This window comes from Macaca mulatta, chromosome 8 (genome assembly GCF_049350105.2).
Source record: "Macaca mulatta isolate MMU2019108-1 chromosome 8, T2T-MMU8v2.0, whole genome shotgun sequence".
Classification (NCBI taxonomy): Eukaryota; Metazoa; Chordata; class Mammalia; order Primates; family Cercopithecidae; genus Macaca; species Macaca mulatta.
In genome coordinates, this window is record NC_133413.1 from 138,941,054 (window position 1) to 138,965,888 (window position 24,835).

The 24,835-nt window shown below is 38.3% G+C and overlaps 1 long non-coding RNA gene across 1 annotated transcript in view; it reads left to right on the forward strand.

The window, feature by feature from the left end:
* Positions 1-741: 741 nt before the first annotated feature.
* The window catches only part of LOC114680334 (uncharacterized), a 64,247-nt gene continuing 40,153 nt past the window's right edge, over positions 742-24,835 (forward strand). The window contains exon 1 of the long non-coding RNA XR_013396971.1: positions 742-1,142. This is a non-coding gene — a long non-coding RNA (uncharacterized LOC114680334). The remainder of the gene's footprint in view (positions 1,143-24,835) is intronic.

Below are 24,835 nucleotides of genomic sequence, written 5' to 3' on the forward strand. Positions count from 1 at the left end.
GCTCGTCTGCTCTAATTAGCACCACGGCTCCCCTCTCCACAGCTCTGCTTCATATGCCCTCTCTCCTCTTCCTAGGTCCTCTTCTCCCTTTCCTAGTTGCCGCCATTTATTGTTCTACATCACTGCAACAGGTTGGAAAAAATGCTCTGAGTTGTTTCTGCATGGATGACAGTAAATCCACCAGGCACAACCCTGGGACAGATCAACAAGCAGAAGGATTCACAAATGGGACAAAAGCAAAAGACACTGACCTCTTCATTGTGCCAAGCCTCCAGCTCTAGGATGGGCACTGTCCCCACCTCTCCAGACTGATGTCATAGTAAAGTCCAGGATCAGAGAGCAACGGAAAGATGACATAAGGACAATGCTAAATTATAGTCCACCAAACAGCTGAGACTGTGTTTGATACACTGACACATCCTCAATGTTCAGCATAGAAACTGCTACATCCTAGGTGCTTTCTTTAAGCTACCAAGTGCCACCCTTATCCCATACATAATTCCACCTTTACAAAGACTGCCAATATTTGTATGGAAATGGAGAGTTTAAAGGTCCTTTGATATATATTGTTTTTATATATTTTCAATTATCTCACTTAATTCTTCCTTGACTCTTGGCACCCTGATTAACACCGTTTACTTCCTCTTAACAATGGGTAGTATTGTCCCTCTACAACTGTCCCTCTGCAACAGTGAAAACCTCTTTTGTTTTCCCCTTCCTCCCTGCTGAACCAGGTCAGGATTTCAATTCAATAAAGGCTTTTTCTTCTGAGCACCTAGTGGTATCAGGAACTCAAGCCAGGCACCAAAAAGCAAATGAGAACAGAGTATCCATGACTGTAGCAGGTAGCAGTGACAAGAAGGGCAGGAAAAAGAATACCAAATGGATTTTGTTCTTTTCCTTGGTCAACACAGCACTCAGAGCATTTGAAGAAATAGACGTGACTCACATGGGGATAGATCACACAGCTGAGGGGAATCCACAAGATGATTTGTTTCAATACAAACAGCAGGAGAGAAAAAACTTGGGATACTTTCAGTGGCACTAATCGAAAGAAACAGTTTGGTTTATTCATGAAAATATTAGTCATGTCCTCCTTCACGCTACCAATGGCTGACATTGGGAAATGATGGATGCTGAAGGTGAGTACAGAAGATTTTTATTATGTAATTAACGTGAGGACTTATTTTTGTTTAAAGTTTTGCTTCAGAGTGGCTTACCTACCCTTCAATATTTGAAGCTCTGGTTTATTAAAAATGTGAGTAAAATAATCTCTAAGAATGTCAAGCTCCCTGTTTAAGCCAGAGGTTTGGAGTGGTGATATTACATGAACTTAATTCAGTTTGTGCCTCCTTGGAAAACGAAGAGTGGATATAATGGTATATTGTATGGTGGTGTTAAGTCATGCAGACGCTCATTCATACTGAATTAAGACCCTGAAAAAAAATGGAAGTTTGGGGTAAGGATTACTTTATGAAAGAAATACCCCGACTCTCCAGGGCTCAATCAAGTTGGCCCAGGATAGGTCTTTATTTTTGCAAGTGAATTGTTCTGCTGCAATGGAAATTCAACAATAAGAAAGAAATTCCTCAGGTTTGTATTCCTCTGGGTCCAGTCTGACAAAGAATATTCTCTTGTGAGGCGTTGATAAAGGAAAGAGAAACTGGAATTTTCTCATGCCTTTGATGAACCAGGGGCTGTATAGATACAAGCTTATGTAAAGCTTATAATTCTTTTACAAATGATTAAACAGATGTTCAAAGTGATTACCTACCTTGCCCCAGGATCAGGTGGTTAATAATATGTGGAGGAGTCAGCCTTTGAATCCTAGGATTGTCAGGCAGTTTCATAATCACGTACTGTATTCCCAGTACTCCATGTGACCAAATTGTAGCTGTCTTCTATCTTATTAAATTACTCAGCTAAATCAAAGTAATGGACACCTTGGGAGAGTATGGATGGAAAAAAGAGGAGCCAAAAACGTTCTACTCCTCTGCCTTCCCACCCAGCAAGATGCCAGCCTTGAAACCGATTTGCAGTGCATTGTCTCAGCTTCTAAACCTGGGAAACTCAGCACCAACCCAAACCCTGCTGAGCCTTCTCACTTCCCATCCGTCCTTTGCCAGCTGTTTCTCGTTCCTTCATGACTTCTTCAAACCTTTACCACTCCCTGCAGCCACCTTATCAAACTCTTCTCAGCTGATCACCTTACTTTGGAGACCAGCAGAAATAAATATTTTCAGTGGTCTTCCTTGACGACCTACATATCTATTCTTATCTGCTTCTATTCTTTCTTCCTTTTCTTTCAGCCTTAGAATGTGCGATTTCCCTCCTCACGTTCATGGCTGATTCTTCCATATGTGCCTTGACCTTAACCCTCCTACCTTCAGCTCTGGGAAGCTGCTTTGTAGATGATTCCCTTTCTTGGATTTCCAACTTTTCCTTCCAGTTGCTTCCTTCTACTCTACCATTTTCCTTTCTCAAGGCTCAACCACCATACAAATAGAACACTTGACACTGTGCTCTTGCTCACTTTCCAGTCTCTTACCTGCATCCCATTCACTCTTGACTTCCCCTCTAATTCATTCATTAACTACTGACTGCAATCTGACATTTGACCCCTCCTTTGTTTCCTGGTGCTGCTCTCTGTAAAATGCCCAATGATTTTCTTTTTTTATTTTGTCAAATCAAACGGGTATGTTTTCATCCTCAGCCCACCAGATCGTTTTTCCGCATTTCAATCACTGTCATTTTTTATTCTGTTCTCCATGCGTGCCATAGGCCTTCTCCTTTTTGGTCTCCCATTTCCCTCTCCACTCTTTTATTATTGGTGTTTCACGATATTTCACTGGACTTATGGCATCAGTGATGACCTGTAGGTGGGTCACTTTCTTGTCAACTTCTAGATTGCATGATCTGTGGTACATCTTCATCTGGATGTCCTCAGTCACTCAAACTTAAGTCATCTAAATCAGAACACAGCAACCTACCCTCTGGTATTTTCTTTTTCAATTAGCAGTAACACCGCTAACCTGGACTGCTAAGCTATTAACCTGAGAGTCAATCCAGTTGTTCTTATCTTCTTCCCGTTACCTTCCAAAATCCAATAATCAGATCCAAAATTTTATTTCATAAATATTTCCTGAATCTCCTCCTTCCTCTCTATTCTCATATGCCCTAACTATGGAATTATTACTCTTTTGCATCAACTATTTTAGCTGCCTTTAGGCTGGCTTCCCAGTTTTCAGGTTCTCCTTCTTTAAATCTATTCTTCCTGTAGATACCAGTGTGATTCATTAAAATAAAAAGCTGGCTTTTTTTATTCCATTAAATTCGTTTTTATTCTTTTTTCTACTTCTTCATTGAAGTAAAATACATATATCAAAATTTACCCTGGGAACCTTTTTTAAGTGTACAGTTTGGTGATATTAAATGCATTCGTAATACTGTTCAACAGTCATCACCATCCAGCTCCACAATTTTTTCATCTTATAAAGTAAAAATTCTATACCCAATTTCAATAAAAACACCTCATTCTTCCCCTCAACTCCTGACAACCACAATTCTACTTTCTGTCTGTATGAATTTGACTACTCCAAGCAAAGCACTTCATATAAATGGAATCATATAGTATCTGTCTTTTTGTGTCTGGCTTGTTTCATCCAGAGTAATGTCTTCTAGGTTCATCCATGTTGTGGCATATGTAAGCATTTACTTTCTTTCTAACACAAAATAATATTCCATTGTATGTATAGCACATTTTGGTTATCCATTTATCAATTAACAGGGGCTTGGGTTGCTTTCACCTTTGGGCTATTGTGAATAATGCTTCTACGAACACAGGTGTGTTTAAAATATCTTGGGTATATACCCAGAACAAATTGCTGGATCATTTGGTAATTTTATTTTTAATTTTTTTAGAAACTGCCATGCTGTTTTCCACAGTGGCTGTGCCATTTTACATTCCCACCAACAGTGCACAAAATCTGATGTTTCCACATCTTTGCAAACGCTTGGTATTTTCTGGATTTTTTGATAGTAGCCGTCCTAATGGGTGTGATTAATTTTGTTTTTACAGGACAAACTTTAAGCATTATTCAGGGGCATATTAACATATTACACAGTGTGTGAAACTGGTTCCTTTAAAAGGTTCTTAATTGTGCCTAGAGATTTGCAATAAATGATTTGAAACTCGAAAACTGTTTAGAACAGTGGTTGGTGCACAGTAAGCTTCCAATTATGTTAGTTTCTTTGAGGATGATGTTGATGAAGAGGATGATGTTGATGAAGAGGATGAGGATAGTAATGGTCTAGTACCTCTGCTACCACCTCACCTTCATTTTTGCCATTCTCTCTCAAGCTACTCCAAGTGGCTCATACTTTTCTCAAAAAAAAAAAAAAAAAAAAAAAAAGCAAGTATTTTGCTTTGTTCTTTTTTTTTACCCATGAGGTCCTTAGGGCCTGATATGTCCTGCTACCCACACCCCTTTCCTCTGGCGAAATCACCCTCCTTTATTTCTCTTTCAGATGTAATCTTTTCCTTGAAGCTTTCCTCAAACAGTCTATGATGGGTACTTTCTCAATACTTTCTTTGCCCTCTGTGAATATCATGTATTGGGGTGGACTATTTAGTTACATTTTTCTGCCCTCTAGGTGGTAAGCTGGAGGGCTGAGATGCTCTTTTTCAAAGATTCACCCACATCTCAGCATAGTGCTTGGCACAGGGTAGATACACAATATAATCAGTTAAACAAATGGATAAATGGCAGAATGAAAAATCCAAGGATGAGAGTATAGACTAAAAGTGACAGAACACTGAAAACAAGAGGCAGAGATCTGCCTTGGGACGTCTTTCAGGTGTGCAAAGACCCAGCTTTATGACTTGAAATCACTCCAGCACTTCCCGGTTGTGTGACTTTGCTGTCAGCTTCAAGGACATGCTTTATTGAAACCTGCTTTATGCAAGCTTCATTCTTTAGTTTGTGTTTTCCATTTATTAGGAATCAACTGTTTTTAAGAGGATACATTCTCGACTGTCTTTAGTCACAAACACCTACATATAAGTAAGAATTAAAGTCATAGAGTGCTGGTTTCGGTGGATGTAAGGACAGATACAGGGAGATTTGTAATCATCTAAGGAGATGTGGAGGGGAAGGGGTATCTCCAACACGGTAAACTGCTTCCCTCCACTCCATGGCCAATGAGAAACTGCCTTCCTCATAATCTTGCTGAGGATTGGCCTTGACACTGCCTCTGTTCTAAATTACCCTTAAATTGAAGGGAGATAGCAAATCTCTAGGCACGATTAAGAACCTTTTAAAAGGAGTAAAGTTCACAGAAAACAAAAACGGTCAACACAAAACCATAAACTGTTATGGTCAAGATTATTAATCAGCTGCTTGCCCAAGGATGGAAAGTGTGATATTTGTGCACATGCTAATCAAACTGTGCCGAAAGTTAGGCTCACAGAAAACTTATCCTTTTGCAAAGTAAATACGAGCTGTTATTGGTTATTGCCACAACCACAAAGAGTAGTAAGCCAAGTACTATTGATCTAAGTAAAAGAGATAAATCCTGAAGGACACAGTGTGCCTGGTCTTTTGCTTGGGGCAGCTTCCACTCTCCAATTGCACATTTCACAGCATCTTAAGACGAACTGTGCAATGGCTCACATGACCACAGTTGCCACTGACATAGCCAATAATAACAGCCTCTGAGAGGCTGAGGGTGAGAAGTAGGCACAGTATTGGCATGGTATGAGAAGGATGGGCTCAGGAGCCAGACAGGTCTATTTCTGCAAATATTACAGTGTTACGACCTCTTTTGCTCTCTAGTGCCTATCTACTGCCGTTATCTTTGCATATGTCGAAGCTATGGTATTAGGTGTCCATTAATTTAGAATTATTGTGTCATCTTGTTAAACTGAAACTTTTATCATCATAAAATGATTTTCCTTAAAAAAAAACTCTGACAATACTTTTTGCCTTAAAGTTAACTCTGTGTCTATTTGAAACTACTATGACCACATCGACTTTTTGGTTATACGTGCAATATGGCTTTTCCTGTCTTTTTATTTCCAACTTTCAACATCTTCCAAATTTTTAGTGTGTTTCATAAACAGCATATCATTGAATCTATATTTTTCTTTTTCAAATTTTGTTTGACAGTTTCATTGAATTGGAATGAGTAGTCAATTTATATTTAATATAATTACGAATAAAATTGGGCTTACATTTATATCTTAATATTTATTTTCTACCTGCCCTATTTGTTTGTTGTTTATTCCTCTTTTCTTGCCGTCTTCTGGATTGATGGAGTGCATTTTTATTATTCCATTTTACCTCCAATATCTTTTGGAGGAAATATATCTATCTCTCAGAGGTTTGAATTTCTCTCTTTAAGCTCCTACCCCAAGCAGCATCAAAATAAGGCAAATGTCTTAAGAAGTAAGCCTATTGAATGCTTGTTGCAGGATTTTTTTTTTCCCTGTAGGGATTTCATCTGCCAAATATTTCAAGAATGCAGGAGATTTTGCCCTGACTTCTCAGGATTTTATCTTCCATGCCTCCTTGGGGCTCTTCTAGGTTCCATTATGTTCTACTAGTCCCTATGGCTGCCAAACCTCTATGGCTTTCTCCTTCCAGCCCCACACACCTCACTGGAGACTCTTGTCCTAGGCCAATCCCCAAATCCCCACAAGCCCAAGCTTTAGCTTGTATCCAGAATTGGCATATTCCCTCGGAGAAGAAAATGATAGAATCTCAATTTGCCTTAGGAGGGCTCTTTTCTATAGTTCTAGGTCATCCAGTCCTATTTGTCTCTCCAGTTTGCCAATGTCTTTTTTAAATTATGACCTTTTTGTAATCTGTTATTTTTATTTTTTTCTAGTCATTTTAATAGGAGCAATGCGTGTTGCTTCTACCTTCCCAGAAATTGAAGTTCTTGTTAACATTGAAATTAAACACCTGATACAGGGACATATATAAGGGTTTAAGAGGGCAGGGCTGGAATTAGGCTGCCTTTTCGCATTCTTATTGGGTCTCAGGCAAGAGATTTAACTACTGGGCCTCTTTTTATTCTCTCATAAAATGGGAATAATGATGAACCCTGTTTTGTGGATTTTTGGGAGAATCTACTAACATAATGAATGTAAAATATTTCACATAATGCCTTGTACATAATAAATGATCAAAAATGTTAACTATCATTATGTTGTATTGATTATGTTAGTTAGGAACCCAGGCACCACGGTTTTGAATTAAATACCACTTAGTACCAGTTAGGATGGTGTGAATTTGAATGACTTATTTAACCTCTGTATGGCTTTACCATCTCATTGTGAAACACTGGATTAGTAGTAACATCTCATAAGGGCTTATTTTCTAATTTTGTAGTGGGTCCAGCTTGAATCATGGGGCTTGTGAGCTGGGAGCATCACTGAGATCACAATGATTTCAAATGCTGGTGTCGTTCATGACCAAGACCCATATCATGAGTCTGAAGCTGAGCTGAAATTTGTAACTTAATTGAACAAATAGCATCCAGGGCATTGTTCTCATTCCCTTCACATGAAACTAGATTTGCAACAATGTCATGTCAGATCAAGTTGTACATTCTAATTCTACTTCCTGTGCTAATGTTTATAGAGACATTTCAAACAAGTATAAAAATTTTTTCAAACAAGTATAAAACTTTTCAAACAGGTATAAAAAATTTTGTGCTCCTTAATATTATCATCTGTCAATGCTTGTTGGGATTTTTCTGTGTTTTCATATATTTGTGTTAGTTTTACCAACTATTCTTCCTTGGACCAAACTGTCTTTTATCCTGAGATTATGTCTTTTCAATTACTTTTTTTTAATTAAGAAGATCTTCCTTCATGAAATGAGGCAGACAGAGGTTGTAGGGGTTTTTAATTATTTTATTTAGCTAAAATAAAATCCTGAAAACCTTATAAAAGTCTCTTAGTTAAAAAGCAAACAAAACTTTTTACTCATTCACAGGATCTGAAAATCTGAGAGCCACTCACTTGTATATATAATAAATCTGGGTTCCTCCCAGAAGTTTATTTCTCAACTTTGGATATGTCATAACACTTGCCAAGTATCTACACATCATGGACTTTAATTTTTCATTTATACTTCACTGCATGTTGTGAAATAAATTACATGAGAGTGGTAGTCAAAATTTCAGGAATTCTCAAAAGTCATAGACTTATTAATCTTGAGTTCCAAGGATCTACTTTTCAAACACATTGAATGTGCTCACTTTACACCTTAAGTTCTAGAAGGTCCCAGTGTGAATGTGTTCACTGAATGAACACATTGAGCCTTTCCTGGCATTTAACTGAATGCAGTATATGTGTGCATATATATCTCAGATATCATATTATTAACGTTTTTATACCCCTTTATTACAAATGGGAGAAACCGAGGCACAGGGGGTTAAATGACTTGTCTGAAATTTCAATCAATGTTGGGTTCTTAAAAAACCCCACCAATTTGATGAATTATTAATGTTTTCCAGGCAAATATGTAGCCACCTTTCTGTTCACCATGCAGGACAAATGTAAGAGAAGGGGATAAATCTCTCCCCTTTCTCTGCATTCTTTTCCTGGGCTCCAGAAACTGTATTACAAAATTTCCCTGTTCCTTTATGGACTCCTAAATCCAAACCAGGCCCCTGCTTCATCTCCAGGCCTGGAGGGACCCTGTCACCCTCCCACCTAGCTGAAGACTGCCAATCAAAGGTCTGGATTCTAGCACCTAGTTCTTATGGACGGTTCCAGGAGATGCACAGAAGATATTTTGTCTAGCTTGCCCTGTACCTCAATGGTCTTCTATTTTTTTCTCTCATCAGCACAGACTGTTCATCTAGTTTGCACATACTTTGTGGTTTTTCTTCTGTGGAACTTGAAGCCACAGTAATAAAGTCAGTTTTGAAGGAAGGGGTGGATTGAATGTGACTCTTTCAATGAAGCTCAGAAGCACAGCACTTACTTGTCTCTTGATATTGACAGCCACATTTTTCTGGAAGGAATCTCTGGCTTGCATGTGTTTTATTTATGTGGGTCTCACACGATGACATAGTTCTAATCACTGGAAGTCAACTACCACACCCTAAGTCCTAGAGGGTCCCGTTTTCAGTACCATGTGAATGTAGAATTGTTGACTTTCAAATAAGAGTGTCAACATTTATTTGGTGCGATTCCCTGTCCTTGAGATAGTAAACTATTATTAAACCCATTTGGTAATAAGCCAACTGAGGCTGAACAAGATGAAATTTCCCCACAAGATACAACAAATGGTAAAGGAGGTGCATCTCCCTTTTATTTAAATATATTTAGCAACGAACTCTTTTCTCAGACAAAGTCTTATGTGGAAACCCATTGATTAAACCCACTAAAACCATTGGCAGGACCCTATTTTAGAAGTTCTAATTTATTACACTTATTTTACTATAAATAAATAAAAAGATCCTTGAAGCGGTTTTGATGGAATAAATATGTGGAGTTGCAGATCTGAGATAATTATTTCATATTAGTCAGCTCTCAATTTGATTGTGGGTGTTTTTTTCTTGTTTTGAATTTGCAGTATCAAGTAAGTGTCTACTCACATGGGAGCATAGATTGTGAAAGTTACAGTTAGGTAAGGACTTTCCTTGCAATCTCTATGCATTCTTTTGTTAAATTGACTAAGAGCTTCAAGAACATTGGGTCGTTTTTATTCAAACTTGAATCACTAATAATATCTAGCTATGGGCCATATTTCTTTTTATGAATACAACAGCGAGAAGATCCAAAAACAAGCACTAAAATAAAAATATGATACTCTGGTGTTCCAGGTAATGCATATACTTTTCATTGGGCCACCTACACCACACTATGATGAAAGTATGCACTGAGCATATGCAGCCTTTCCTGGCATTTAAGTGCAGTATATGTGTGTATTAGTGGTATATACACTCATTTATGCAGTTTCATGCAAGCAGATGTGTATAGGCCTGAATTCCAAGAAGAAATAATGCCAACTGAAAAACTTTCTAAATAATAACATATTTCCATGAATTTTAACCATATGTACAGAGATAGGGAGAGAAGCTTTATTCTAAGTTCTGCTCAAAAACTGGTTAATTTAACCCAATATAACACACTAGATGGTCTCCGAGATTTTAAAATTTAAGTAACATGTGTGAGTGTGCATGTTATTATAGTTTTAAAAAATGGTACATATGTAATCGATCATTGAGTCAAATACTGTGAAACTTCCAACACACACCCAGAAAATTTTTTCCTATTGTCTCTACCTCCCTACCTGTGTTGGCTCTTGTCTACTTCACCTTTCACATCTTCCATGATGGTCTCCTCTCTGAATCCTCACCATAGCAAACCCTTTCTCGCACCCAAAGGCCTTTGCATTCATTGTTTTCTCCAACTGACAACTTTCTTAATTTTCAGTTCTCCACTCACATATTATTTCTTCAGTGAAGGAAGCCTCCCTACTAATGTATTACTCTTTCCAAAGCAGCCTTTCCTCCTTCAGCCACTGCTCGTCACATCATCATATTATTTTATAAGATTCTTCTCATAACTTTGCTTTTTTACTTATGTATTGCCTGCCTTTCCCCACCTTCTAGAACACTCTGCAAAAATAAGAGCATTGTCTGGTTGATTATATACCTCATTTACCAGTCCTGGTAAATTGGACTGTCCGAGCACACACCTATTGTTCTAATTATTATTACTCTTTTGATTCTTAAAAGTGTCCCATTATGGACAATATTTTTTTTTTTTTGCTGGAATTAATGAATGCATATGAACCCTGTGATTCTTTGAGAAGCAGTTTACCAACTGATTGTATACAGAATATGTCCTGGACTGGAAGTTGTAAATCCTTTGTTCCAGTTCCAAATCCAGTCATTTAGTAGGTATAATATCCCTAGATGATCGTCAAAGCAGGTACAAGCTTTAACAGGCAATGTCCCCAAATAATCTTAATTAGCATGCATTCTATTATATCAGACCCATAACAGAATACTTTCATCCAAAATGGTTCTGTCTCTAGATATTTGCAAAGAAGTTCAAAGTTAATTAATGGTCTAAAGTTTTCATTGGCACAGGGGTAGGTTTTGGTTTACACTAATAAAAATTACGAGAACCAGGCAAACCTCCTGAGGCAGTGAGCACCTGTTGCTGGAAACACACAACCAACTCCCCAGGGAAATGTATTCCCATGGAAAGAGTGCTGAGTTGTAAAATCTGATCTTAACTTATCAGTTAATACCTGGAATACTTAATCTCTCTGGGACAAAGTCTTTTCATGTGTAAACATTAGAATACAATTTTAGTCCTTCCTCGTATTTTCTCTCTTAAGTTTGCTGTTAATTATGTAAATATTGATCAATTATTTTATTGTAAAGTATAAGTGACAAAACCATCTGTTGTCATATCAATAAGAAGAAAGCCCGACATAATATGATTCATCCTGAATGGTTGGGTGGATTTCAAATCCAGGAATTGATGGGTTAGATGAAATATATAAAGAGCTGAGATGAATCCTTCAGAAGTCCCTTAAGACAGAGGCAAGTCTGTTTCTGCTTCTTGGTGTCTTAGTTTTGGACTTTATAAAATGGGTGTAATAACAGTTGTTTTGCATCTGTCCTAAGATCAAAAAAGGATCCCGTATGTGAATGTTGCTTGGAGGTGAAAAAGCACTATATAAATGTAAGAGTTTTGAAGTGTTGCACAAAATTGAGGTAGGGGCTCTTACATGCCTCAGCGGGAGCCTTGTGAGAGGTATTCAGGGTTGAATTAATTTTCATTTCTTCAACAAAACGATCTTGGAGACATGGTTGGTCATATGCACCTTGGAACCTTGAAAGGTAAGGATGTATGGATATGCATATGTGTGGATGGCGAGAATGAAGCCAGAGTGGAAATAAAAGTGATATTTTTAGCACCTACTTGATGCTAGATTGCTTTATATAGGTGATTTCATTTAATTTTACTACATACAAAGTCAGTGAAAGAAGTGTTACAATTAGACTATTACATATTAAGAACTAAGTTTCAGAGAGGGTAAGTAATTTGCCCTAGATGTTGTAGGTTGTGGACAGGCCTGCTGTAGTCCCCGAGATGCAGAAAGAAACTTAGCAATTGGAAATATGTGAATTCTGGAACCACAGGGTTTACCTTATTTGTTGGTAGTCATGCTGGAAGGGTGGTCTGCCCTTCCTCCAACTTAACATTATAAACACTAGCAACCCCCAACGTGACTTTCTTAGTGCTCTGACATTATAACTTTCTCACCTTCTCCCACACAACCACTCAATCTCAGGCCCATTTCCATGGATAACTAGGAAGCACAAGGAATTATGTCTGTTCATCTGTATCTTTGTCTTGTGTGCCCTTCACAAGGATTGTTTGCTTCTTTAGTAGTGAAAGCAACTTTGACCTAAGTTCCAGGCAACATTCTTAGCAGTCTTGGGATTCAAACCAGCTATCTGTGGTTTTTCTTAGGCATACACTGTATGTGGAAGAACCAGAAATCTTACCACTTCCAGCTAATTCTCTCACCCATATTCTCATTCAGCTCCCTTAGAGTGATGTGCAAAAGGATAGGTTCCACTTTGTAGATAATCATTTTTTAAAATTATGAAACAATAGTTATGGGGCTTCCATTTCTCTAAAAACTATAAGAATTCACATAATGTTAGTAGCCAGAGTGTTTGGAGGCCTGCTTCCAAAGAAGAATTGAGCCTGAGTTAAATACAAATGATTACTACTCTTTAAATATTGTCTCTTTTGTTGGCAAAGGGGATGGAATTGATGACTAACTAGTTCCTTTATCATCAAGGTCTGTTATTTTTTCACAGTGACCTCAGAGTAGCCGCAGCACTTGTGATCTTATTCATATGGGCTCCCTGCCCAGAAACACAAGGGAATGAATCTTTCCTTAAAATGAATAATACTGATGACTTTCAAGCACCTCAATGCCTCCTAAAACACTTTAAACTTTTTATTGTTAGTAATAACGATACCTTTTCAGTGCATCCATGTTTCATTTATTCTTTGCCAGTGGAGAGCCTCACCAACAGCTTGTTTCTTTACATGGTATTGCCAAGAGTAAGAAAAAGTGGTTTTCAAAGTGCTTATGGAATTATCACTGGTAGAGAGGTGGAAGCAGTACACATTTCAGGATGAGAAGGATCTAGGATTCAAGCTCAGTTTTAAATTTCCAGCTGTGTGTCCATGGGCGTATTTCTTAAGCTTTCAGTTTTTCAATGGCCTCATACATCAGATCCAAGTCATCACATCCACTTCTGTGGGTGACGAAAGCTGCCTAGCTTGTGAGTGTTCAGTAAACCTCACTTCCATTCCTTTATATGTCCAAGGGCATCTTAATGAGCTGTGGCACATTTTCCTGTATTGTTAGTCGTTACGGTGATTGGGCCAAAAATGTACTTATTTGTTAGTTAATGAAATGAAATCTATTTATTAAAAATGTATCTAATTTTTAAATACACATTTATTTTTATTGTACAATAATACGCCTTCATTTCTGAAACTAAACAGACACATATATGGTAAAAAATAAATCCCTCCTTACCTGCCCCTGATGCCTGTGTTCCACTCCTTGGAAGTATACACAAATGGAAGTCTCACGTACACCTTTGTAGAAAAGTGCAGTGTATAAATATGCTTAAATCAGCATATATCTTCTTTTGAAATAAATGTATTCATTTATTATAGTTGCTCTCTACTTTTTTGCTTAATTTATCTACATAGGTTATTTTCTCTAAATTTATATTAATTTACTTCTTTATATTAGTATTAATAGTAAATTTACACTACTTTTTAAAAATAGGTTAATCATATTCTATAGTATACATTATTATGACATATTAATATTATTGTATTAGGCTATTCTCATGCTGCTAATAAAGACATACCTGAGACTGGGTGATTTATAAAGGAAAGAGATTTAATTGACTCACAGTTCTTCAGGGTTTGGGAGGCCTCAGGAAACTTACAATCGTGGTGGAAGGCAAAGCAAACATATTCTTCTTCACATGACAGCTGCAAGGAGAAGTGCTGAGCAAAAGGGGGAACAGCCCCTTATAAAACCATCAGATCTAGTAAGAACTCACTCACTATGACAAGAACAGCATGAAGTAATTGCCCCTGCGATTAAATTACCTCCCACCAGGTTCCTTCTATGATGCATGGGGATTATGAGAACTACAATTCAAGATGACATTTGAGTTGGGACACAGCCAAACCATATCAATTATTATTTGATGACTAATTTGATTATATGATAATATTATTTACTGAATAGCATATAATTTATTTTTAGCATTCATTAGCAATAACGTTTAATATTTATTTTTGAGGTAAGTATGGTGGTTTTGGAGACAGACAAATTTTGGTTCAAATTTGGGATCTGCTGCTAGCATAGTGAAGTTGGACTTTTTCCCATTTATTTAATCATGGCAAGTCTAGTTGCCTCAAAGAATCATAACACTTACATTAGCCAATCCTAAAGAGGACTGCAATAGACTAAATTTCTGTGCCCTCATCAAATTTATACATCAAAATCGAATCCCCAATGTGACGGTACTGGTGTTAGGGCTTTTGTGAAGTGATAGGTTATGAGGGTGAAGCTCTCATGAATGGGATTAGTGCCCTTATGAAAGAAGCCTCAGAGAGCTACCTGCTCATTCTGTTACATGAGAGCATGGAGAGAAAACAGCTATCTGGACCAGAAACCATGTCCATTCCTATAGCAATAGAATCTGCTGGTGACTTGATCTTGGACTTCCAGTCTCCAGAGCTATAAAAAAATAAATTTCCATTGTTTAGAAGTCACACAGTTTATGGTATTTTGTTCTAGCAGCCCCAAAGGACTAAAGAGAGGACCTAGCAGATAATCAACTTCTAGAATGTTTCTAATGAATCCTAATAATAATGATAACATCATTACTTCTAGTTGAGGAACAGTCCTTCTTAGTTGATGACTCTGAGAAACACAGCAGGTAGCACTTATTTCTGCAGGATATGTGATTGTCACTGTTGTTGGCTTTGGTGGTCAGTATGAGCAGGCTGGGTAAATGAACCACAGGTCCCAATTCCTCTAAGAAAATCTGCAGACAGACTCACTTTGAGACTATACATCACACCGTCATTCTCGCTGGGGGAACTGTTTTCCCTCTCTGGTAGCATGTGAACTCCTGAGGGTAAGGAGGATAATTCCTTTCATATCCCTAGCACCTGGCAGTGGATGAGAAATACTGCGGTAGAGCTGTGGTCTTGATGGTGCTGGTGGCAGAGGAAGAAGGAATATTAATAGGAGAAGGTAATATTTACTGAAAACTTGCTCTCTGTTTAGGGATTTGATTGAGTTAAGTGATTTAATATTCATATTCTGAGATAGCCACTGCAATTTTCAGCACACTACCTAACTTTTGTGTTTCTGTTTCTGATTATGTAAAATCTAGAAAATTGCAGAACTATCTCAGAGCATGGGCATGGTTTAATAAGAAAAAAAATACACACAAAGTGCTTAGAACACAGTCTCGCACATGGTGAGCATTCAGGAACAAACTGAGGCTCAGCAAGCCTTAGAGGCTGCTGCAAGGAAAACTCCTGTGTACGTGGTGTAGACGCAGCACTTTGGCTTCAGTGGCCCTGTTCATCACAGAACCTTATGCCTTCTATAGGTTTTTAGTAAATGTGAGTTTACTGAGATCACTATTAAGCCTTGCTTTTGCAGAGAAAGAAAATTCGATTTAGGAAAGACAAACGAGCATATGTGATATTGGGAAATTGCAGAATCCTCCCAAGTTCTGTGGTTTGGGGTGCATGCCACTATGATAAGCAGTGCAGTTCTTGGGACCTGACTTAGGTAAACTCCTGTACCTTGTACTTTCCACTTTTACATAGACAAGTGGGAGACAGGAGAGCATAGGAATGAGGAGTTCATGTTCTAACACTTACCCTGTGTGACTTGAACCAGTCAATTACTCTGTTTGTGCTTCAGTTCCCTCATCTGTAAAATTAATAATTTTTTCTAAATTTCTAAATGTCTTAAAAGTTTTACCTCACTTTGTTTCTTGAGTCACTCATATCTTACCTCCTATGTAGTGGAAGCGAAAAACCTATAAACTCTATCTTTTCGACTACTCATTTAATAATCAATGAGCTGGTTTATGTGTTCAGGTGTCCTGAATACAGATATACTGGGGGTTAACGTCAGCTTTTCCCCTATGGGCCTCATATTGGAAAAGTGTTTTGCAGAGTGTGTGATCCCTTGACTCTGGACCTGAGGAAGGGACCAAGCCCCCTTGCAGTGAGTAGTCTTTGGGCTGCATGTCACAGTGACATCAACCTCATTTTTTTGTAGCATGATGCAGCCATCTTTAAATGGTTTACACCTGTTGTTACTATATGTGTGGTTAAGGCTTGGATGCCTTGACATGAAAACAAGAATGGTTGCTGGGAGACAGAACAAAGATGTAGCATTCATGGACACTTGTGTCAGTATTGCAGAATGCTCAGCAGCGTGTCAACTCAAACAGCTTTTGGGCACATTAGGGAGACAGTTCAATAGAATTCAGAAATCAAAATGAATCTGAATAGAATGTAGCAGACACCTACAGCCAGGATAATTCAATAACAATCAGTCACTTCAACTGCCACATGCAATGTTGAATCCTGTCTACCATCTTCAAGCCAAGAATGTGCCAAGCTCCTGTTTGAAATATCCTTTGGGATAGGAATCTCTCTTCCTCATGAAAATCTTCTAAAATCTAGAAAATTCTACCTGCTGGAATGTGTGTTTCTATAATGACTTGAAATCTTGGTAACCTCCATACAACAATCCCCATTGATGCAGTACCCAAATTCAATAGTTCTTCTACATGAGAACTCTCAATTCTTCTCGACTGTCTTCTTTAAGGTACTTCTCCCCAGTCTAAACATATTCTTCCATCATTTCTCACATGACATGAGTTCGAACACTGTCTTAGGACGGAGACTATATTTTATTAGGAAAGCTAAATGTTAAATACTTGCTCATTAAATCAGTTAGTCATCACATATAAATATCTTGCTTACCTGCTATAAGCAAGGCATTCTACAAGATATAGAGATGAATCAGACATGATCGTTTTTTGCAAGTTGTTCCAGCTTTGTCAACTTTTAGGAACTATAAGATTTTGATTGAGTTGTTGAATGTTTCTGAATCTCAGATTTTTAAATCTCTAAAACGTGGATCAATTCAGCAATCATACAGCGTTGTTGTAAGGATCAAACACGATAATGTATGTGATGCTCTGCGCAAACTCTGAAGTATCCTAAGAATGTTAGGCATCTTGATTAGAGGAGAGAGGAGGATCACAAATGTAGATAGAAAGTGACCAATATGAAGAGAATTATTAACAACATGCTAAGATTGTTAGACTGAATAATAAGTACACATTAAGTGCCAAGGAAGGGTGGACTCCTTAAGCCAAGTCCAGATGAGGAATCTGTTATGTGAACTTGCAAGCAGATGGAATTAACTCAAAACAAAAGAAGTAATGAGGACTTTAAGACAGAAAGGCAGAAAATTTTATTTTATAAAAATCCATATGGAAAAACGACTGCATTTGAAATTCTTTCCACGAGGCAAATGAAAGCAAAATATTTTGGAAGATGGCTTAAAAATAAATGCCACATGCCTGTGTCTGTCTACCCACACCTGTGTGTTCCTTTTTGATGGTATTCATGCTACATGCCCTCTGTCCCCCAACATGTACAATATAACACCCAGTGGCCTGGCAAGAGTTCTACACACTATTTTGGGCAATTGCTATTCTGCCCACTGGAATGCCCCTGGCTCTGGGGTAAAATTCCCAGCCATGGCCTCTAACCAAAAGTAGTAGTTGTTTCCATGGTAGAAGCCAGAGCTACCGCCAGAGAAACAAAAGATCATAGGCAGATGATGAGATAATTTATTATCTAAAACGGGACACTTTAGAGAGTACAAAGGATGATTTTGAAAACTGTTTCAAAACAACAGGTGTATAAGACTGTCCAAGGCAAACTGGGATGTGTGGTCAGACTAGCTATAAAAGAATGAGCTTTAGAGTCGGTGTAGAGGAGGTTTCTCCTTTGGCCATTTGATTTGTCACTCTGGGCAAGTCACAGAACCTCTCTAAATCTCTTTCTTCATTTGCAAAATGTAATTAGTAATACCACTTTCAAAGTTGTGTTTTATGTACTGAATAATATAATGTATATGAAGTTCCTAACTCAGTCACGATACCTTGAGGTCTTGTCAAACATGTTGGTTTTATCCCTTTCTCATCTCTTTCTTCTGGTCCTTTCTTCCTGCCAGCCTGCCTTTCTCAAGTTTTCTGGTGGTAGAGCCAAGGCTAAGGGTGAGCAGTCCCATGCTGAGTTCATCTGGGGCCATTACTATAACTCTGACCTGCAGACTCAGGCATGACTGAGGGCAGAAAAGCAGGTAGATTCCATGGGATGATGTCAACTACAGGTCAAAGCACTTTGTTTTCTGGAATGTGGGCATTTGGGGAGGTACAATGTAGATAACGACAAAGAAGAAGGAAATAGAAACATAGAATGTTGGGATTCGTTCAATCATCCACCTATTCCTTCAAAGATATTAAGAGCCTATTAAGACTCCAACTCTGGTAGACTTGGCAAATACGGTGGTAGCGGCAGACATGGATTCCACAGTCACGAAATCAATAATCTGTATAATCAAGAATCCTAGAGACCCTGAAATGTGCCATGATTCTAAACAAGCAAGAAAAAACAACAATATTTCAGCAAGTGTGCTTAAAGCATTTCATGGTTGCTGACATTTTTGCCTTTACTGACAAAATTGCAGATGCATGGGTGGCAGCCGTTCACTCTATTTGGAGGATAGGGATTGCATGACAAAATGTCAGCGTGGTTAAATATTATCAGCTAAGGCTGTATCCTCTAATTTAGAGGTCTGAAAAATGTGGTATTTTTGTTAATGAAGTTTTATGGGAACACAGCCATATCAACTTGCTTATGGATGATCTGCTTTCAGAACAGCAGGATCAAATAGTTTGGACAGATATCTTGAGATCCATAGCCTAAAATATTTACCATCTGATTCTCTAAGAAGTTCAGTGTTCCCTACTCTAATGCTCTTTTAGAGAGACTCAAAATACATTTGTATGCTAAAAACTCTGAGAAGTTTAGTACTCAACACATCTTTGAATTTTGTTTAATCCAGAACTTCTGTGGTAGGCAGTTTCTAAGATGGCCTTTAATGACTCCTACCTCTGGCTATTCACGGCCTTGTGTACTCATTCCTCTCCCTCTGAGTAGAGGTTGGGCTGAATAATTTTCTTTCTAATGAATAGAATGCGGCAGAAATAATGGGATGTCACTTTAGACATTGGATTATAAAAAAATCTACATTTTTGTTTGGGACACTCTTTGGTTCTCTCTTGCTCTAAGATCACTGACTGCCATGTTGTGAACACACTCAGGAAGCATCTAGTGAAACCTGAGTGGTGAGGATCCAAGATGTGCAGCCACATGAGTACAGTTTAAAAGGGAGATTCTGAGGCTGCCAACAGCCATGTACGTGAGCTTCAAAACAAATTCTCCAGCCGCAGTTGATTTTGAGATGACTATAGCCATGACTGAGAGCCTCACGAGAGCCCCTAAGACAGAGGCATGCTGCTAAGCCGAGACTAGATCCCTGACTCACAGAATCTGTGAGGCAGTAAACATTTGTGGCCTTATGTTGCTAAGCATTGGAGCCATATGTTACACGGTAATAGGTAATTAATACAACTTCCTCAAATATTCAACCCTTGAAGTCACTTTGCACCCTCACTTCATAACACCCTCCCCACCCCGCAATGGGTCACCTATTTTCTTCTTTCAAGATGCCATCTCTCCAGTCAATACAGTTTGAGAAATAATGGTATAAGATATTAAATAATAGAATCTCCCTAACAGTTCAAACTAAATAATAATAAATGAAAATTTTGTTTCTATCCTGATCTTGAATTAAAGCCCCAAAGAGCTTGGTTTATTGTCTTTTATTCAGCATCATATTAATAGACACTCTTTAGACAAATGATTTTTTTCAGATCAAGGTTCCCACACCACTATAAGAAAGAAATATAATTATAAAAATTCATCAGAAAGAACGGCTGCTTCAGAAAAGAGTCTACCACCTCCTGCCCTGTGAACTCTTTGTTTTCCAGATTATAGAAGATATAGAGATACTGTGCAATAGGGATGTCACTGACATCTTCCCCACATCCTACTCAAAGTTATAAAGCCATACGTCGTTATTTATTAGCTTTGGGGAATGTGTTACTTGTCCTGGAACCTGCTTTGCCTTCTGATATAGTTCAGAGCTGACTCACAGTTTCATGACATTGGTTTTACTAACTCATTAATCACATGGGTCAATGATGTATTTTCCCCCATTAATGACTGTAAAGTCTTTTTAATTGAGTTGGTCAACAGCAGAAGAGACAATGGCTTTCAATAAATGATTCTGGAATTTACATATTTATCTCTATCTTTCATTTCATGGTAAAAGTTGAGCAAAATGTTAATTAATCCAATGATATGTTTAAGAACCTTGCCCCTAGTAACTCTTCTGTGCTCATGGCTGGGGATGTATAAGAATACCATTCATATCAGTGAGGAATGTTAGCTCATTCCTGGGTGGACCCCATAGACACTCAAAATAATGCTCATTTTGGAATTAGACAAGAGTGAGTTTGAATTCTAGTTTTACCTCTTGCCAGTTGTATGAACTTGGGCAAGATGCTCAGTAATCTGCAGATCTGTTTCTCCATCTATAAAAGTTGTATAGACATGGTCTGGGAATTAAATATGTATAAAATATCTTGCACAGTGCTTGGCTTGTAATAAGCACTTAAAATGATATTTTTTTCCTTGCTTTACTTCCTTACACCCTAAACTTCTTACTCAAGACAGAAAAGTACTCATGAAGTCCTTTTTCTACATTATGCTGTGAATGTACTGAGCTCATGTTCTGCTTGTGTGCTGGTAGCCACTTATCTTGTCAGCTTGTGTGGCTTTTTATTTCCTCTAATTGACATGGGCTTTCTTTGACCTAAAGGGTGGAAAACTTGAACATTTCCCATAAATGCCTAGGACACTTGACAGATAATAAAAATCCTAGTTTGAGGACATTTACTAGTTTGCAAGGTTACTGGAAAGAAATATGAATCTAAAGCAGGGATTGGCAAACCTGCAGGCCGAATGTGATCCATTGCCAGGTTTTGTAAATCAAGTTTTATTGGAACTGGCCACACCCATTTGTTTATGCATTGTCTATAGATGTTTTTCCAATACAGTGTCAGTGTTGAGTAGTTGCAACAGACTGTATGGCCCACAAAGTCTAAAATATTTATAGAAAATGTTAGCTGACATCGATCTAAAGAGTTAATCTCTTGAGACAACTTTATGGGACAAATCCCTGAAAGTCTGAACTTAGAAGTATTTTTGTGGAAATAAATTAGACTTGAGAAAACAATAAACAAAGTACCATTTTCCATCAGAATGTGAGAAAAAATAGTCTGAAGATCTAGAACTAAGATGCAATTCCAGTAAAATTAGTAAAGGCAAGGAGAAAAAGATAGGCATGAATTCAAGGACTTGGGATCAAAAGGCATACATTTTTTTCCCATAGGTCTATCACTTTCAAGACATGTAACTTGGAACAAATGACCTTGCTTGTGAAGAATTGTTTTCTTAATCTGTAAAATAAGAATTGAAATAATTCTCCTTCAAAGAATTTTTGTGAGACTCAATGAGATAAGGTACTCTATAAATCTTAAAGCTTCACACAAATGTTATTTTTTTATTATTATCGTTAAGACTCATACCACACACTCAAAATGTGTTTGCAGAACGAATTAATTCAAAGATCATACCTCTAGGATTGTTGGCAAATATCTAGGCTTGTACAACATGGTACTATATGTGTTGCTTAGTAGTCAACTATGGGTTAAATTCATTATTGTCCAAAGTCTCAATTATATTTTCTTTTTAATTTAAATGGTATTTTAGGCTTTTAAACTTCAGGCAAACTTTCTAATCCTAATGGATGATGTTCTGTGTCTAAATGCTGAAAACTGTGAAACACAGTTGTACTCACTCTGTACTAGATCAATGGTAGTGAGGATAAGTCTCCTTTCCTCTCTTGTAGGGATTATTTCATCACTGAGCTTAGATCAACCAGTCTATCTTAGAAACACTAGGGCCATATTGCATAAAAACCTTCTCTATTCTTCCTTGGCCCTAAGGGCCTGATGACACCCTGACAGCTTAGGTAAAACTCTCCATGTTCCTGACCCAGGACTATTTTTCTGGCCTCTCTCTGTGAAGTAGATGGGACAGTGCTCAGCACGTTGATTTGTAGGTGCCTACAAATAATATCTCTGGGCCCAGGAAGAATCCAGTTGTTTCTGCCACACGGATGGGAGGGGAGGAAAAGTTAGGGAGTTAAGTTGATGATATAGAAGGTCTGCCTTGAGGGAGAGGGGGAATTGGGGTGAATGTAAATGAAAAATTACTATTCTGGGAAGATGCTGGCAGGATTCCCAGATTTCCCTTTGTGTGAATGCCATTCAGTTCAATTAGGTTTCCAGCCTCTGCTGTACTCCAGCTGTGATTTGTGCCTGCCATGCAGTGATTTACTCTCTGCCACTCTTAATCCACACATTTTCAGGCTGGTAACAACACATACTGGCATCTAACTTGCAGTGACTGGTGTCATTCTGACATCAAAATGTCATAAAATAGGAAGTGCCCGTAGTGAAAACTCCTTGTGAGTGTGGGGCCTGAAGAAGTCAGGTTGCCCTGGAAAAAATACCTTAGGAAGGCCTCTGCTCAGGATCCAAGGCATATATATCCTCTCCTCTTTGCCTCACACACATTCACTTCAAATACTGTCTATATGTAAATATCATTGTAACCATTCCGCAGGTGAGGAAACTGAGACATGGGCATGGAACTTGCACACAGCCACTCAGGCAGTATAAAAACTGGGCAGAGAATCCAAGTCTGTCCATATTTTTGTCATTCTCCTAGGCTGGTCTCATGAGCCCTGAATTGATATTTTAGTGTCAGGAGTGTTGACTGCATTCTCTTCTCATTCTCATTTCCTTTCCCCGTCCTTCCTTCCTTCCTTCCTTCCTTCCTTCCTTCCTTCCTTCCTTCCTTCCTTCCTTCCTTCCTTCTTTCCTTCCCTCCCTCCCTCCCTCCCTCCCTCCCTCCCTCCTTCCTTCCTTCCTTCCCTCCCTTGATTTTTTCCTCTTTTCTTTTTATGAATGTCCTTTCAGAATTAAGAATTGTCTGACTGCTACTTGATAGTTAGCCAGTGCAACACAGTCATTCTTTTTTGTTGGTGTCAGGATTTGAAGTGAGGGTGATGAAAAATGTGGTGGTCCATTCAACACCAAATCCAGAGCCAAGCACGTCATCACAGCATGTTACCCAAATAACTTACACATCTGCACTGATTTACAAAGGAGGATCTGCTAAAGCAGACTTTGGTTAACCTTTTCTGGAGAGGGACAGATAGTAAATATTTTAGGCTTTGTGGGCCACACAGTCTCTTACAACTGTTCAACTCTGCAGTGTTGATTCAGCTTAAATTGTTTTCAGTTGCAGTTTGTCTGTGAAAGCAGCCATGGACAACCCACAAACAAGGAAGCAAGGCTATGTTCCAATAAAATATTACTTACAAATGCAAGACGTAGGCCAGACTTGACCTGTGGGTCAAGATTTGCTGACCTACGTACTAGAATACCTTCAGTGTTAAGCACCTAATCTGGCGTCTCCCCACAGATTGTGGCAGATAGGACAAAAGAAAAGAAACTGCCTGGGGAAACATCTGATTGGCGTTAGAGTCACTAGAGAGTTCCAGATTCTCTGATCTTTGTGTTATGTGACACAAAGGATGCTCATTGGTGAAGACCGTAACCAGAGTCAAGACCAACTTCCTTTGTGGAGCTAAATCTAGAGAGAACCCCAGGGATGGATCTCAGTGGTAAAGGTCAGAACCTGGTTCAGTCAGAATACTGGGTTGAACAAACATGGAAGAGAAGAGAAAATAACAAAGGACCATGGTGGTAGTGGTGTGTGGTGGGGCTTTAGGGGTCAATTTGGAGGTAGAAGTCATCCTAACTCTCTTCTCTGACACCAAAGTCAAATTACATCAAAAGATGTCATATGCTTCTTTTCCCTGTGTCCTAAGCAGACAGAACACATTCATCCATTTATCCAGGATCCAAGTCATGCATATTATCTCCACCCCCATTGTGTTTTCTCTACCCCCTCACCTATTCATTCATTTATATATTCACATAGTAAATATTAATAATTCACTATGAGTCAAAGACTTGCATTACAGGCCTGTGCCTTCGAGGGACTCAGGGTCTAACATCATGGGATTAACAAGTAATTAATAAATGCAGTGACATCTTGTGGGTATCATGACAGAAGTTTATATAAAGTACATAGAGGAAGAGCAGAGGAGGGAAGAAATGTCTATCTGGGTTAGCTCAGAATTTAGGGCTAACTGACATCCCAGTGCTGGGGAAATGATGGCAACTGAGATTCAGCTTGAGTTGTTTTCAGTTATAGTTTATCCATGAACCAGTAAATAAGCAATGTAAATGCTTCTCTGGTTCCCATGGAGGTATTAAGAAGTTCAAGGATCAATGCCATCTGCAAAACATGAATGCCCCAACAGGTTAGAAAAGCACTGAAACAGGGGACTTGCTTTCTTTT